Source organism: Haemaphysalis longicornis, unplaced genomic scaffold (assembly GCF_048455015.1).
Source record: "Haemaphysalis longicornis isolate Haplotype H1 unplaced genomic scaffold, Haemaphysalis longicornis Haplotype H1 scaffold_1, whole genome shotgun sequence".
Classification (NCBI taxonomy): domain Eukaryota; kingdom Metazoa; phylum Arthropoda; class Arachnida; order Ixodida; family Ixodidae; genus Haemaphysalis; species Haemaphysalis longicornis.
Window position 1 is genome coordinate 277,573,570 of NW_027526203.1, and position 17,174 is coordinate 277,590,743.

At 46.3% G+C, this 17,174-nt stretch overlaps 1 protein-coding gene and 1 non-coding gene across 2 annotated transcripts in view; one reads left to right on the plus strand and one right to left on the minus strand.

The window, feature by feature from the left end:
• Nucleotides 1-17,174, plus strand: part of LOC144158983 (substance-K receptor-like) — a 481,277-nt gene that overhangs the window by 207,488 nt on the left and 256,615 nt on the right. The window lies entirely within an intron of this gene.
• On the minus strand, nt 16,569-16,641 carry Trnai-gau (transfer RNA isoleucine (anticodon GAU)). The gene has a single exon. It is a non-coding gene; the product is annotated as a tRNA-Ile (tRNA).

Genomic DNA, 17,174 nt, shown 5'->3' on the forward strand with positions numbered 1-17,174 from the left:
GTTGGCGGTCGGTGCACCGGTTCACCACGAAGGCGACGTTTTAATAGGCACGCTCAAAAAACTTTCCAAACTCTTCAAGCAACTTATTATTTGCAGTAATGGTAAAATTAATAAAATCAGAGTCTCTAATGAGTTCCCCCCTCCAAATATTAACCTTGTTCGTGACTACAACCTTGGCTTGCGGAATAGCAGGCACAACCATTCCGGCAAAAATACGCTTTACTTCCTTTTTCTTTAGTTTTAAATCCGCCTGTTTTTAATTTTCCACTTACATAATTGCACACTATTCTTGCCGTTTTTGTGGCACTTTGTTTAAATTTGCGGTCACTAAAACGTTTCAATCCAAGCCAATGATGAAACTAAGGCGAGCGCGATGTATAATGGCGGTCCATGACGACACAGACGGCCTTGACGTGAGCCGCATAGACGCTAGCGCCAGATTCCTGTCTAGTGTATATTGTAAGAAACTCTATGTTATTTATACCCAAAAGCGTCAACGGTCAAAACAAGTGTTCCCTCTAGATTGTGCACACGCCACGAACGTCACAGACACACACAACACTCTTTCCAGAGTTCGTGAGCAGTCGGTAGTAGCGGCGCACGCTGAGTCCGAGAGAGAGGTGAGAGGAGGTCTCTGCAGCGGACGCGGGGCTTTCGTGTCCTTGGGGCGCGTTGAGAATTGCTTTGCCGGCAACCGTCGAAGTTTGAAAGGCGCCGAAAGCAAGGCGTCTGACCCGGGCTTGTCGAGACGTGAAAACATGAGTCACCGACGGGGGAGGGGGGGCTCGTCTGAAAGGCGCACGCAGTGGAGGCTTCGCCGCACAGCCGAGGAGTATGGAAACGAAGCCCAGCGGCGGGCTCAATCGTAACACCGCTTACGTTGATAAAGTACGGCGTGTGCTATCTTCCGCATGCAGCACCCTCTGAAATCGCTCTCCAATACTCATTCCCGACCATAAACTAGATAACCCCACTGCTACTTTGAAATCCCCAGCGTGGCTGGTGGCCACGCCCGGTAAGGGGCGGTCCGTTTTTCTCGGTGTTCTATTCTTTCACTGAATTATGTTTGCAACGTGGCCTGAGGGCAGTCCCAGTGCAGCTCAGCTCAAGCGCAAACCAACTGTAATCAAGCGGGTCCGATGTAGCGAATGGAACGCGCCCTGCTCCCGACCATCAAATATGGCTTTTGTTTATGGCTTGCCTGAGTGTGCGCGGCGGGCGCTTATCAGAAATCGTCCCGTGTCAATTGAAGAGCGTGTTTGAGAATCGGCGAGTGCGTTTTAGGCGTTAAAGTTGTGTCATTAGTCATCGCGACTATGTTTTCACGGTGTATGAAGAAGGCTCCCATGGGAAAATCGTGTCGTTTTTGCCTCTCCTGTCGGCTTGCACAAAAGTGAACTCCAGTTCGGACCAAGCACCCCCGCGACTGTGACACCGTTAGCTTACGGTGGCCTGGGGACTTCATTTTTGTTTTGTGCTAAGTTCGTGTCGCTGCTAGGGGGCATCAAGCGACGACTTAGTGGTTACAACGCTACGCCCCCACAAAGCGGACGCCATGGGTGGGTATGGCTTCGGTTGTAACGCCACGCCCCCGAACGGGCTGGATGTGTTTGACTGACATTAGAACTCGGAGGAAACTCGGGCATGAGTGGTACAGGCAATAAACAAAAAAAAAAAGGCAATCAAGCCTAACATGACACACATACAACAATGAATTAAGAGGGATTACATGACTTACATTTTTCAATAAAAAGGGGGGGGGGGAAGAGAAACATGGCACTGAAGTAAAGCAATGCAACAACACAATGAAACAGTGTATAAGACAACTGCAAATCATTTTCACGTCACCAGGAAGACATGCGCGTCAATAGAATCTGTCGACAGAAGGGCGGAAAGCGGTAGCTTGTTCCACTCACTTATCGTGGGTGGAAAAAATGAAAGTTTGAAAAGATTAGTTTTGGTGAAATATGGAGTTAAGGCAAGCGCATGTAAATTACGACCGCGCCGTGTTGCCAGGAGACTAATGTAGGGGCTGGAATCAAATAAGAGCTTCCGGTTAACTAATTGATAGAGTAATTTTAGCCGAACTGATTTACTTCGGGATTCTAACGTTGGGATACCATGGCTTTCCATGAGGGCAGAAACGGAGTCTGTTCGCCCGTACATACAATAAATAAAGCGGATGGCTCTTCTTTGAATTCTCTCAAGGCAATCGATAATGGTTTTCGTGTGAGAATCCCAAATAACGCAAGCATATTCAAGTTTCGGTCTAATTATTGAAGTATACGCTAAGTATTTAACTTGAGAAGGAGCATCCTTGAGTTTGTATCGTAATAAACAAAGTTTACGGAAAGCTGCAGTGCATATGTTATTAATGTGAGAGTTCCAACTTAAGGTACTGGTTAATGTTACGCCGAGATATTTGTGTTCATATACTTGCTTTAGCGGTTGGTCACAAGTACAATAAGTAAATTCCAGCGGGTGTTTCTTTCTAGTCATTCGGAGGTATACTGTTTTGTCATGGTTTAGTTGCATGTTAGAAGTTTTGCCCCAAGAAGCAGCGTTTTGTAACGCTGAGTTTAACCCAAGTTGTTCCTCGATGCTATTAATTTCGTTAAAAAGGATGCAATCGTCTGCAAAAAGACGTATTTGGAACAGATTATTTATAACATTAACAATGTCGTTACAAAAAATAAGAAAAAGTAAAGGCCCTAGCACACTTCCTCGCGGTACGCCAGATGTAACAGGGAGAGCGTTATATGGTCTCCGTAGCACGCATATTTCTGCCCCGACAGTTCTTTTAAACGAAATAGGAATTTTGAGCCCGTTTCTTTCTTTGGAAAAGTGCTTTGCATTGGTTGTGCAGTCGTTTGGCGACAGACCCCCGTTTGCGATGACTTAGAGGCGGCTTTAGCTCCATGACCATCGAAGAGCAAGTGTAGTGTGTGCTGCTGCGGTTTTACGCGGCGGGCAGCTTTTACAGAAGCGTTGGTGGCGATCGCACCATCGACCGCCACCAGTCGGCTGTCAGCGGGTGTGTGCGCAATATATTCAGTGGAGACGTGTTTTGAAGACCTTGCCTTTTTTTTCGGTGGTTTGGCGGACATGGTTTCCTCAGGTTCCTACCACACGTCTATCCGTCTGCACCCGCAGCGTGCGCTTCAGTTATAGTCTGCTCCCAAAGCAGTTTCGAACGAAGCGTTGCATGACCGTGTGTTTTGTTTATCATCAGCGCGGCGGACAGCCTCCCTCGAGGGGTTGCGTAGCGCGCATTTCTTGTGAAAACGTTACTGACAGGATAGCTTATACGTATTACATATGCTGTCAAGGAGACAGTCGACGCACCGATAGTCGGTTGAGGTGGTGTATTCGCAGGGGGGAAGCCGATAGGAACGTAGGTCCGAGCGTTGAGATAACCCAGCTCGTTTCTCGCGCATGCACCTTATGGGGCTCATCTTCCCCTTGCACGTCTTTGGCGCATATCCCCGTGTCTGGATTCGACATAATCCTGCCTTCCTCTTCCACATGGTCGATGCTGGTACGGCGAATACCCCGATAGCTGGATGGCCGGTTGCATCTTTTTATCATTTTCTCTACAATACAATCAACGGCGCGTGCCTATTGTGAGAGGCGATCTTAACACCTTTAAACGGGTTTTGTTCAGCGTCACTGTCGTGTGGTAGGAAGCAGAGCATGGAAAGCGAGTAAAGGGGAGAGCTAAGAATTAAAGCAAACACGTGACGCCATGGGGAGGGTAAGCGGGAGTGGGAAGGGCGCGAAGGAAGAGAGGGTTGCGAGGGGATTGAACTCTACGGGGAAAAAAACGACTGTGGAGAGCTTCTTCGAACAAGAGCGGTGAAGAGCAAAATCAAATAAAGCAAACAAACCTGAAAGTCGTTTTCCTTGTTGCTATTCCTTCCTTCGTAACACACGGCCACTTGGGGGATGGGCCCAGAATTTGGACCTTTGAGGAACAAACGTGCCCGGTTCGCAAAAGTCGTAACACTGTGGATTCGAACAGTAACAGTTGTACAATAGTGCGCGCAGCGTGAAGCCTGAACGTGATGTCACGGGAGTAGGACAAGTGCACACCACCCTCGCAAAACCCCGATTCTAGGGAGGCTGTGGCGTGTTCCAGTCTGCTTGCACACTAAGGCGAACAAATGGAAGAGAAGAAACTGACGCAAACACGCAACAGCAGAAAAAAAGTCGTTTAAAGTAATCCGTGCCAAAAGAAAAAGAAACGAAAGCGAGGAAAAAGGCGCAAGTACAATCCACAGATCGTGTATGATAAATTAAAAGAGAAGTTGCTAATACGTCTTACCAGGGTTTCGCCTTAACAGCACGTAAGCAGACTGGACCGCGCCACAATTTTGTGTCGAAAATCGGAGGGTTTCGATAAAGTAATACGAGCAGCAACTGTTTTAAATGTGGTGCGCTGTCATCACCCGCTTTCTTTTTCTTGCCAGTCGGTCATAGTCACGTGATTGCACTGTGTGCCACCAACGGCAGAAACTACTTCTTAGGACGAAAAATTCCAAACAAAAAGCTCATATGAACGCATGAAACAAAAATTAAATTGGACTTTGTAGTGAAATACAGATTAATAAAGTAAAAGTACAATCAAATAAAGCAGTTGTATTAGCGTGCCCCCAGTAGCCACCAGTGCATCAGTGGAGCGAGAGAAAGCACTGAAAGATGCGCCACGCCCTAGTGGCGCATCCTTGGTGCGCGCTGCCCTGAACCGATTATGTCACCTCAATAATCAGCAAATAGCATGAATCGCATTTTTCATGCATTCTAACCCTGCCCCGAAATATTATCATGAGCTTATTATTATCACCACAGCTCCGCCTTGCCCGAGTTTCGCTCAAACTCGGGCCTTCTGAAATAGCACCCCTCATTGTTCTTTCCACTGGTAATTAAACCGTTATAGGCAGTGGATTAAAACATTCACGAAACTGGCGTAAAATGTGAAACATTAATGATTCAAGACTTACCTCGTCAGTGTTAAAAAGGACTAAAAAAGCATCTACGTAACAGAAAATTCTGGTTACATTTGAAATTTGTAGTTGATCGTGCAGCAAGTTATGCAGGTGGGCTAAGAACATGGCGTTCATAATTCGCGCTACACAGGATCCAATGAAATTTGCGTCAGCCTGGATATGAAGCTTATCGTTCCATGTCGTGAATGTCTACTCTATGTACATCATTAAATGCTCCAAGAAACCTTGTGTTATTTTGGAAGGCAACGGAACCGTAATTGCCTACACAACCTTCGCCACAGAGTAAAAGTTCCCGATGTGGCAGGGAGTAATATCGAACCTTAATGTCAAATGAGCAAGCCATATATAGCTTTTGTCATTGCATTTCTCGAAAAACTCGATAACATTATCAGATTTGCGGGCAAGGAACGGGTAACTTATTTTTAATAGATATAAGTGCTTTCGCAAAAACGCTTGAACCGCTTTATGGCGCAAAGCGGTTTGTGCTGAGTGACGAGTGTTGTTGATAAGGGACACAATCGTGTTAGTCTTGCTTCTTCTTGTATATTTTTGGCTGTGGTATCCCGAGTGTCGAAAAATAAACTGTTATACGCCAGTTCCGTGTTGTCTTTTCTTTCTTCTGATGTTTCCGCGCCACAGCGGTGGCTCAGTGGCTACGGCGTTGTGCTGCTGAGCCTAAGGACGCGGGTTCGTTTGCCGGCGGCGGGGGCCGCTTTTCTGATGGAGGCGAAAAGCGAAAACGCCCGTGTGTTCGAGATTTCAGCGCCCGTTAAAGATCCCCAGGTGGTCAACATTAATCCGGAGCCCTCCCGTATACGGCGCGCCTCATCGCCAATGCAGCGTCGGCGCGTTAAACCCCTCATTCAATCAGTCAATCAATCAAATCAATCTGATTAATTAATTAATTAATTATTTAATTAATTAATTAATTAATTAATTAATTAATTAATTAATTAATTAATTAATTAATTAATTAATTAATTAATTGATTAATTGATTAATTGATTGATTGATTGATTGATTGATTGATTGATTGATTGATTGATTGATTGATTGATTGATTGATTGATTGATTGATTGATTGATTGATTGATTGATTGATTGAGGGGTTTAACGCGCCGACGCTACACCGGCTATGAGGTGCGCCATAGGGGAGGGCTCCGGATTAATGTTGACCACCTGGGGATCTTTAACGGGCACTGAAATCTCGAACACACGGGCGTTTTCTCTTTTCGCCTCCATCAGAAAAGCGGCCCCCGCTGCCGGTAACGAACGCGCGTCCTTGGGCTCAGCAGCCCAACGCCGTAGCCACCTAGCTGCCGCTGCGGGTCTATCACTCATTTCGTTGCTTTCTACCGTTATAAGGCATTGACCCACCCGCAGGCTGACGCTTCGGCGATTCTAAAAAAAAGTGGCCGGCTGTACTGACGATTGACATTGACGGGTTTCTGAGAACCGAAAGCGAGGAGAAAACCACTCTACACTACGCTAATGGACTCAAAGCTAGCCTGCCCAAACTTCCCTAACGGTAGAATAGGAAAGGCAGCCGCTAAAGCCCCCGACAACACCCCCAAAAACGACGTTTGCAAAGAAACACTTGTTAGTGTGGGTACGGGGACACGCTGGAATAAATAAAAGGAAACTGCAGGGACCACGAGGTGGCACGAGGTTACGCAGAGAAGCGCGCGACATGAGATGAGGTAACTGACTCCAACTTCAGCGGAGTACCGTTTACTTACACTGAAATAGTAGAATACTGCGGAGGAAATAGGGCATGATATCCAGAACCTCACAATCAACTTAACACAGAAGAAGCGGAAACATGGCGACAAACACAGACGGACGTGTTCCCCAATTTGTATCTCTTCAGTAAAACGTACCCAGATGATGCGGAAACACACCCACACTCTACTACGTCACGTGGGATAGCACGAAATCGCCATTAGCGCTGTGGGGCGCTGTGGGAGCAGGCACTGCCCAGCGAGAACGAGCAGGAACAATGTGCTCCGATAGAGCCCATCCAGAAGGCGGCACAAGTCAGCGGCGCCCTAGACTAAGGGCCCCACCACCAGCGACAGGGCCACACAAGCCTGCTGCGAGAAAGCAACGAACAAATAGAATTTATTCAGCTCTATTCTATGCCAAGACTCTATGACGCATACAGTGCATGTTTAATGTGGCAAGGTATTTGATCATCACAAAACGCTAGCGCCAGCAGAAGTCAGCTCCTTGTCACAAAACAGTGCATAGGAATTGATGTTTGTAGCGTACAATGACATCTGGGGATGCATCTAAATGCCAGTGATGAAGTCGGGAACCTGAATAATTCGTTATTGAAATAATATTACATTTTAAAATCCTTTTAAAATACTCATAAGTTATTCTTTTTCTTGAATTATTGATGGAAAATACCCACGTTTGGCCAATTATCTGGGTTCCATATCCGAGGTAACAAAATATCCTCCTTAATTAAAATTATTCGACTTTGTTTAAACTTGTTCAGCAAAATCAAAAACAATGTTTATTGTTTGTTCGCTTCGAAGCAAAAGATTACTATACCCACCACGTTACGTTTCCCACATTGGTGTTAAATAACCAGAAAACCACGCTTAGGATAGTTCCTTCTTCTGCTTTTCTGCTTTTATTGTCTATTGTTTATTGTATATTGTTGGGGACGTTCTGAGGTAATTTCCCGCAAAAGCTCAATGGCTAGACTGTTGCGCTGCTGAGAATGACATCGCGGGTTGAAGTTTCTATCACGGCGGCTGTTTATGCGATGGAGGCGAATGAAAAGAGCCATTTAAAGAACATTCGTTGCAAATTAAGAGCCTAGGCGTTCACAATTTATCTGCAGCTTCCCCTACGGTGCGCATCATATCCCAGGTGTACCTTCGCTGCTTAAAACCCAATTTCGTTGGGTCTTTCTTGGCCCCTCTTGCACGTAATTCGGCAGAAGGAATCTAACGACCAGGCTTACCGGCTTACCGGTTTTTGGAATTCTTTCGAATCTCTTGTAACTTTTTCTTTTTTTTCTCATTGAACCTTTCCTGGGTTCTTTTACAAGTAATTCTGCTCCATGAGCCCTGGTAATAGGTTTGCAGGTCCTTCGAATTCTGGCGCTCATTCGGTTTTCCTGTACACCTGGCCTGTGCGAGCGACTGCAGCTCCTGTTCGCGTGCGTCAGTTTATGTTTACCCGAGAGTTTTTATTAATTTTCACGCGTTTTATCCCTCTTTCGTCATTGCATCTTTTGATACGTTCTTGGTTCTTATTTATACCTCTTTATACCTTTCCAGCGAAGTGGAAGAAGACACCCAAGAAAATGAAGAGGGGAAAAGCCGCAGGTGATGAAGGGGTAAGCGCGGATCCACTAAAGGATGGTGGAGATTTGCAAGAAAAAGCTGGCAGAATTATTCTCGGAATGCTCCCGGATAGTAAGGAAAAATACCGCCGTAATTCTTATTTACAACAAGGTCGATTCCAAAGAGCTGAAGTGTATTCTCTGTTGTTTACAAGCTATTTACGAAGATATTAGTTACTGGCATAAGTGACACCCTAGATTTCGAACAACCTAGGCAGGAGGCTGCATTAAAAAACGACCACTGCACAATGGATCACATTCATTCTATCGAACTCGTTATGGAGAAATCCTCGAAGTGCAATAAACCATTTACACATAATTTATAGATTATGAGAAAGTCTTTTATTCCGTAGAAACCGCGCGAGTAGAGGAGCCGTACTAGAGGAGACTTAGTTGAGGTGGAGCGGGGAGTAAAGGAGACAGGAGACGTACATGGAGCCCTTGGAGGGCCTATAAAACGAAAGTGGGGGCGCAATAACGCGCCATAAGGATGCGAATTTCCCTATCAGGAAGTGCATTAGACAAGGGAACACCGTCTCACCTAAATTATCCACTGCGTTCCGAGAGGGTCTGCTTAGGAAGCTTGACTGGGAGAAGACTGGAATAGAAGTAAGTGAAGTCTATTTGAGCCACTTAATATTTGCCTATGAAATCAACCTGATCAATAATACGGGAGACGACCTGCAAAGAACGTGCTATGAACTTGTACTCAGAAAGCCTCGCAAAATTAGAGATACATGCGAACAAGATGAAAGCAAATGCAGATAGCGCTCTTTTTAGTCTAGCCAATCAAATGCTAGGCTCTTGTTGAACTGAATAACCTGTAGAGGACCAGTAACTGCCTCTACTAAGACCCGCTAAATTCTCAATAGACCCGGAGTGGTTCTGCCTCAACGGGCGCAGGCTTTCAGCAGCTGTCTCTGCCAATTACGTGACTCGCAAGGCGGACTGAAACGCTCGTTCGTACATCGCGTAAGGTGCGAGTCACTGGGCAAAAGAACAAATATTTCTACCAGGTGCGAGCAAAGACGCTAAAATGTTGCGTGCTCAGGGACCATTTGTACTTAGGGAATGTATGGTCTTTCAGGTGAGCCAGACGGTCATCGGCCTTTAGGTCACTCGCGAGGTGCTCGTGATGCGACCGAGGAAACATTTTGTATGGTGGGAGACCTCGTAACTCTTTCCTCGCCATTAAGGAGGAGTTGTAGGGGTGATCGTATTTTAATTATTATTACGTCCACTTGGTTAGAGCAACGCTTTAGAAGTCATCGGCTATAAGCTATTAGTTTAAAAAGTGTCTCACCTAGACTCACATCCGTACTTCCTCAGCAATAAGCAACGATTAAAATCATAGTTACTGTTTTATTCAAGGTAAAGGGTGATCATGCTTCTACTATGAGTGTATTAGCGGTATCCCTCAGGCTTCTGTCATCCGACCTTTCTTGTTTTCGGTTGTTGTTAATGGCATTCCTTCGGTTTTAAATAAGTTCACCTTTATTTTGCGTGCTGATGATGTCAAAGTTCTTAAATCAGTTTCAAACGGTGTCAACTGTTTTGTTCTCTCTTACATCCTTATCCCACTGGTGAACAACAGAAGAAACCCTCTACTAGTACCTTCAAACAAAAGTAATTACATGTACACGTTAAACAGATACATCTCATCCTCATTCATCGTTAACGAATAATTGTTATCGCTGTAGAGGAGGTTAACGATCTAGGCACTAATTTTGGACTTAAGCTTGGTATATCCACATACGTCGCGCTAATAATCTGTCGGGAACTTTGCCTTCTTGGCGTTGTGTGCCGCGAATCAAAGTAGTTCCACAGGGCGACTTCCCGTACACAGCTATCCGCGTCCACAGATCGTGTATGATTTTGTAATATGGAGTTGTATCTAGAAAAAGAGCAGCGAGATAAATTACAACAACCGATTACTAAATATATCGGGAAGCGTCGCTTTTCTAGTAATACTAAATGTGGCGCGCCCGGCATGTTGAGAATCTGCTGCCGAAACTAGCGAAACTAAAGCCATCTTTCCTTGCCTTTTCAAAATATTCTGAGTAGGATTGAGAGCCACTAAAACTCAAGAGTAACAGCGGCATAAAAAAAGACGAGAGAAGAATCCCGTACAACACACTTTTGTAGTACGGGGTTCTTCTTTCGCCTTCGTTGTCCTTCCCCGTTGTTACCCTCAAGTATCAGCTATCAATTCGCCCACGTACACCAAGCTTTTGTTACTGACACTCGTGGAGTCTCGTGTGTCGCAAAAGGTTATTTGAGGGCACCACCCTACACATTATTCTGCTTCTATTGGTTACCTGTGCCCACAAAACGCCCTCTCTCTAAAGATATCCTTATATTCTGGTGTAACGCAACCCTTTTTAGTGTCGTTCAACCTGATCGCTATATTACATTCCGGGTTCGCATTGCCGTTTCATGGTTTTCTCTGCGGTTTTTGTGTTTTTTGCTGCAGTGTCCACATTTTGCGCTGCCCAGTACAAAAGCTTCCGCTGTTTTGACGCTATCCTCGGACATTCCACTTGGGTTTAGGATCAGCTTCCTCTTCCCTTGAGAATTTAGAATGCTTACAATTTATTTTTGTTGAAGCAGGCTATAAAATATCTATAACGTATTTTGCGTGAGTCAATACCGGGAGTCTTTCATGGTCGCTTCTCGTATTGGCGCATACAGCAATGTTTTAGTGCCGGACTTGAACAAGATTAAAATCGTTAAATTTATTGAGCTGGACTATATTACGCTCATGCATTCTACTTCTGTATTTTTTCGGTAATACTGTGTCTTAATTTCTTGTGACAATATAGCTACCCTCCGGTGCTGGTCACACCCCGTCCGTCTACGCGTCGCGCCGACACGAAAAAGTTTACGTGTCCAGTTTCTTGCGAATGCCCTATAGCTCTCAATCTAGCGTAGGTATCTGAAAAAAATCATACTCAAATTCACCGCTAGGATGGCCCTTGCCCGACCGAAAACAGCGGTTTTAGCTGAACTGTCATTTTTTTAGTGTGAGCGCACTGTTCAAGAGAATTAGAAAATTTGACATTTTTCAGTTGAGGAGTTTACTCCCCCCTACCCCCCCCCCCCCTCCGAATAAATGAATTTGCATTTGTAGGACAATACGGAAGGAAACGTTGCGAAAATATTTTAACCGTGGGCTTCTACATCCATGTAGCGGTCATGTAGTGACTAGAGATTCAAATGCCTCTTTTTTTTTCCTTGCGCTTGCATCAACCCACTATGAATTATAGGATAAGAAGGTCTTTGAGGTGTTTGTTGTAGTGCCACTGAATGCCTATTCAGGCTTTTCTTCCTAGATGCCCAGAAATGCCTATAAATGTATGTTTTCAAAATAGGCACCTATTTGAACTGTATTTAGCCTCAAGTTTCGCTTGCGAGTGCAGTTTGAAATTGTTAGTTGTTATTCATGTTATCGGCAAAATTGACTGTTCTTAACTCTATAAGGCTCAAATTTGTTCAGTCTAGACCTCTAGTTCAACCAACTCCTGGAAAACAACCACTAGCTGCAGTGAAGTTGGACGCGGTGGCCATGGCACACGCCGCGCGATCACATCTCGCCAGCGGTTGACGAACGAGCGAACCCGAACAGCGTACAAGTTCATTCTCAGTGACACGAGACACAATCAAACAAACAAAAAAAAAAACTTGCGATTTTACCAGTGATTCTTAGACTACGTCCTGTACGTTCTCCAAACAGATTTATTCAAACCTGTGCAGCCTCATCCGCGTTTCTAAAAAAAAAACAACCAAGATGGGTTGCATATTTAGGTACGGGGTGCAACTTCCCGTAGCCCCCGGGCTCACAGTTTCTCTTTGCAGCGTAAAATCGGGCAAGTTCATCGAGTCACAGTTGCTTAGCACGAGTTCGCGGGTTCGATTCCCGGCCGCGGCGGCCGCTTCTCTGATGGAGGCGAAAAGTAAAAACGCCCGTGTGTTCGAGATTTCGGCGCATGTTTTTTTTTTTTTTTTTTTTTTAACGCGCCGACGCAACGCAGGCGATGAGGCGCGCCGTAGTGGAGGGCTCCGGATTAATTTTGACCACCTGGGGATCTTTAACGTGCGCCGAAATCTCGTACACACGGACGTTTTTGCTTTTCGCCTCCATCAGAAAAGCGGCCGCCGCGGCCGCTAATCAAACCCGCGACCACGTGCTCAGCAGCGCAACGCCTTAGCCACTGAGCCACCGCGGCGGGTTGGCGCATGTTAAAGATCCCCAGGTGGTTGAAATTAATCCGGAGCCCTCTACTACGGCGCACCTCATCGCCTGTGAAGCGTCGGCGCGGTAAACCCCGCAATCAATCAATCAATCAATCAATCAATCTAGTCATAGTGTAGTATCGTTAGCCGCAATGCAGGCACTCTGCCTCTATGAAGCATCAAATCTCCTGGAGCGGCGCTTCAAGGTTCCGCACCTACGACAGCGCCTACATTGTCATTAGAAGGGTGCAGACGTTCGGCCAGCGTATGAATATGGTGTTTCATCAAGATGAAATGCTTTTCAGTGAACCTGACGTCGTAGAAGACGCAGTACTCGCGCAGAAATGCTGTTTGAGAGCAGCAATCTCGTTTGTGCAGTGCTCATGCCTTTGTCCAGATAAGTTTATGTGTGGTTTTGACAGTCTAATACAGATAAAAAGGTGGTGTAAATACGATTTGTTGCGGGCAAATGGAGGTGCATATATAACTTACTGGGTCAGAAGTAAGGAAAGTAAGAGGCCGTTTTTCTTGCGGTGGAGTGTCGTGCTCGTCCTGCCAGTGTGTGTATCAGATTGTTCGTAGCAGAGCCCCTGTATAGCTTGGTTCACCTCCTAAACCAAAGGTTGTTTAAATTAAGGAAGAAGAGACACGCTGGGAGCGTGTTTTAGGTTCGGAGTACCTTAGGACCGCACAATGTCCGCCCGCGTCCGTGCGCATCGCATTTAGAACCGCAAAAAATCACACAGGCACCGGCACCAGCAGGATTCAAGCCTGTGTAAGTCGTCTTACCCATTGGGCTACGACCGTGAGTTAGTACCCGAGAGTCAAACGGCTTATTCCCTCGCCTGTAACCAGAGTTACTTGATGTAGGAGTTGCGAAACTTCCCATAGGCCCCATGCATCAGAAAGTGGCCCCGCGATTGGTCCACTGTTTTGGATCTTGTTTTACAGTGGCGCCATCTGTTGGTGACAAAATAAACTGTACACCGTGGTTCGCCGCTCGACGAGCTGGCCGAAAAAAACCAGCCCGCATCTTCCCACGGGGGAACTCGAGTAAATGCGTCGCAGAGTGTTGGGGGTATCGCGTGAATGTTGCGTAATTGGGTATGGTTTGGCAATGCTTAATTGTTATTTCGTCTTTATTATTCTTATTTATTGAATGAAGGAGAAGCGAAGGAAGGAGTGTAAAGTTAAAGTCTGTCTTTATTGCTTGGTGCCGTCAAGCAAAGCGTCAAGTCAAGCGAAAGCCAAGCAAAGACCCCCTTGACTGAATTTCGAACGCGCGCTCCGCCGCTTATATACACACCGCGTTCGAGGGAGAGGAGTACGGGGGAGAGACGCGCATGCGCACACTTCCGTACACAAGCGCGCGAACTTTCCACGCACCCACCACGCCGTTATCACGTGTACACGCCCTGCCGCCGTTACTGTTGAGCGCGACGCAGCGCACGGGTAGCTACGACGCATGCGCGCACAGACGCGCTCCCCCCGCACCGCCGCAGCTGTTGTTGAGAGTGACGGAGCGCACGGGGTACACGCGCTCCTCCCGCACCGCCGCACCTGTTGTTGAGAGCGAGGAGGGGGAGGAGGGTACGGGGGAGAGACGCGCACCTGCGCCTCGACGCGACGCGCATGCGCAGTGAGCGTGTGGACGGCGCCGACAACATCGACGAGTGACATCGCGAGCCTAAGAAATGCTCCGCATTTAAAAAACATACTCTATTTAAACTCTATTTTCAATGCAACGGTTGAGCATCCAACATTTGTTTGTTAGCAGATCACTCCTATACTGAAGAGCCAATGGTGAAACATCCCTTCGCAGCTGCACCTCCTTACGCCTCCACACCACCGACAGGGTTTAAGATACGCCTTCTATCAAAAATCTGTTCGGCTGCAAAACACCTTTCGAAATGCTCTTAAAAATGTGTGTAAGTGTAACTGGCAGTGTTGGGACGTCTTCATGTACAATTTGGATAATATCGTTGTATATGAGAAAATTGCCAGAGTTGTACCTAACACTCCTCAAGTAAGAACACGTAATTTCTTAATAAATTTCCGTCTCTCTTGCGGTTATTATTTGTGACTGTTTTTGTTGTGTCGTGATTTATTTGCGTGGGGCAGGCACACAGTAGCCCCTTTTAAAGCAAAGCTTTCTACCTCTACCAGCCAACGGTTCCTTTGCGGTGTGCGGACAAGAAACTCCTAACGCTGCTGAAGAGGGGGAGGGTGGTTTTCACTCACGGAGCACAGTGTAGATGGCGCGGCGAACGTGCGCTATTACCCAGCGTTCCTGCGCGCCGGTGGCCGCGACGGCGGGGACCTTTCCGTTGGCTTTGTCGTCTGCTTTAGCGACGGTGGTTTTGGACCTATAATGGCACAGCTTCGCGTCCATTGCGAGCTTCCTGCGCACGGCTTGATTAACTTGTTCGACCGCACCTTCTGGGTAACCCGGCCCCGACGGAATTAAGTGGTCGTACGGCAAAGATACGCTAAGAAAAGGTTGGTTTGCAGGGCAAGAAAACAACATGCAGAGACCACGTACAGACATGTGGCCGCTAGAGGAGCGCTACCAATTCGGTTGTGTTTTAAGAGGTATTGCAAAAGGCGAAAGTAGCAACTGGTTCTGAGAAATAGCGATTATGAGAGTTCCCTGAGCTTCCTCGAAATTCTCAAACTTGCTAAACTAACTTGTTTAAATCGGTATAAATGGGAATCACTAAGCTCAAATCCCGAATCGTTTCGGTGTCTGCGCTTATGTCGCGCGGTGGTGTAGCCCCGAGTTAGCAGATCAGGATGGCTAGGTTCCGCTGTCTCACCCTTCTAAAGACGCTCCTCTCCGTTTTCTTTGTGCCGACCCACGGCCGGGCTACAGCGACGGCGTCCGCCTCTCTAGCCCGGCCGTGGCCGACGCTGCTGCGTTCAGGATGCCGCCCTCGCGAATACCAGGTAACGGCTGGCCGAATCTCTGGTTTCGCTCTTTGTAGGGCCACGTGTGTGAATTCAATTGACGTCACATGCACGATTGTTGTGGGTGTCGTTTAAAGCTTTGCTTTCCAACCACCTTCACAGCGTGGATTGGAGCGAATTTTTTTGAATCAGTATTTCCAGCTTTCAAGAATTCCTTTTTATGCCTTTTTCACTATCTACTACGCTAAACAAAGGGACAGTGACCATTGAAGAAGAATGTGAGGGTGCGCGTATGCAAATTCATCGTCATTAGTACTGTAGTCCTGTAGTTTATGGGCAATCTGTTCTGGCAGGCTATATTCAACTGTTGGTGCCATTGTGCCACCATAAACAATAGCATTTATCGTTTTCTTTTCATAAATACAGTTCGCACACGCCTTCTTTTAAAATATTTTAATTTATGCAAACATTTGTACTGCCTATATTAACCACGTCCAAGGCCTAAAACATTGTTTTTCCTGCCTGTTTTCGGCGCCTGCAACACGCCTTTTAATGCCTAAAAATCAAGTCTCTAGTAGTGCACTTACGTCCGTTAATCAGATATGTTAAAACATACTTGCATATATTAAGGCCCCCAAAATTTCACCAGCGTCCTGGAAATGCTCAAGGCTTCGAAAAGTCATCCGAATTTCTCACGTGACAGAAATTCAAGCCTGCAGCGGGGTATAGGAAGGGCACAATTGGCCTTGATTCTCCTACCTAAGCGATAAGAATGAACAGGTCACCGGGAGCCAACAATTGTGTACGGTAGCTGTTCACGGTACTAAACTTCATAAAATGCACACACAAATGTAGCTTCAAGTTATACAGCTAAGAATATATATATATATATATATATATATATATATATATATATATATATATATATATATATATCTATATATAAGGCAGAAAATAAGGGTTGGCAGTCAAGAAAACCTCGGAACGCAAAGGGGAGGTTGTGGTAGGTCATAGAAACAGATGAAGAATTTTTGAGTCAGAAAGAAATTGGTGGAAAAATGCCCGCCGGGTGAGATCCGAACCCACGACCTCCAGAATATCGGTCTGGTGCGATAACCACTACGCTACCGGCGGGGCTGTTTCCCCACCAGTTTCTCGGGTATTTATGTTAACGCATTTTTTGTTTCCTGTACTTGGGGGTGGTAGCGAGCGCCACTCGGACTACACGGGGTGAAGGGGACCTTCTTTTAAACCCCCGGGCCGTCACCGGGGGGTTCGGATTCCACCCGGCGGGAATTTTTTCACCAATTTCTTTCTGACTCAAAAAATTCTTTATCTGTTTCTATGACCTACCACAACCTCCCCTTTGCTTTCCGAGGTTTTCTTGACTGCCAACCCTTATTTTCTGTCTTATTTCACCGAGCCCCTCATTTTCCATTTTCTGATTCACTACATGCTTAGCGAGGGCCTCTGTTCTGGCAGTCTTGGTGCCAAAGGTAGCTTAAGAGGGTTCAACGCTGGTCGACCACTCTCGACATGTCGTAGGCACTCATGTCACGGCCCGGGGGTTTAAAAGAAGGTCCCCTTCACCCCGTGTAGTCCGAGTGGCGCTCGCTACCACCCCCAAGTATAGGAAACAAAAAATGCGTTAACATAAATACCCGAGA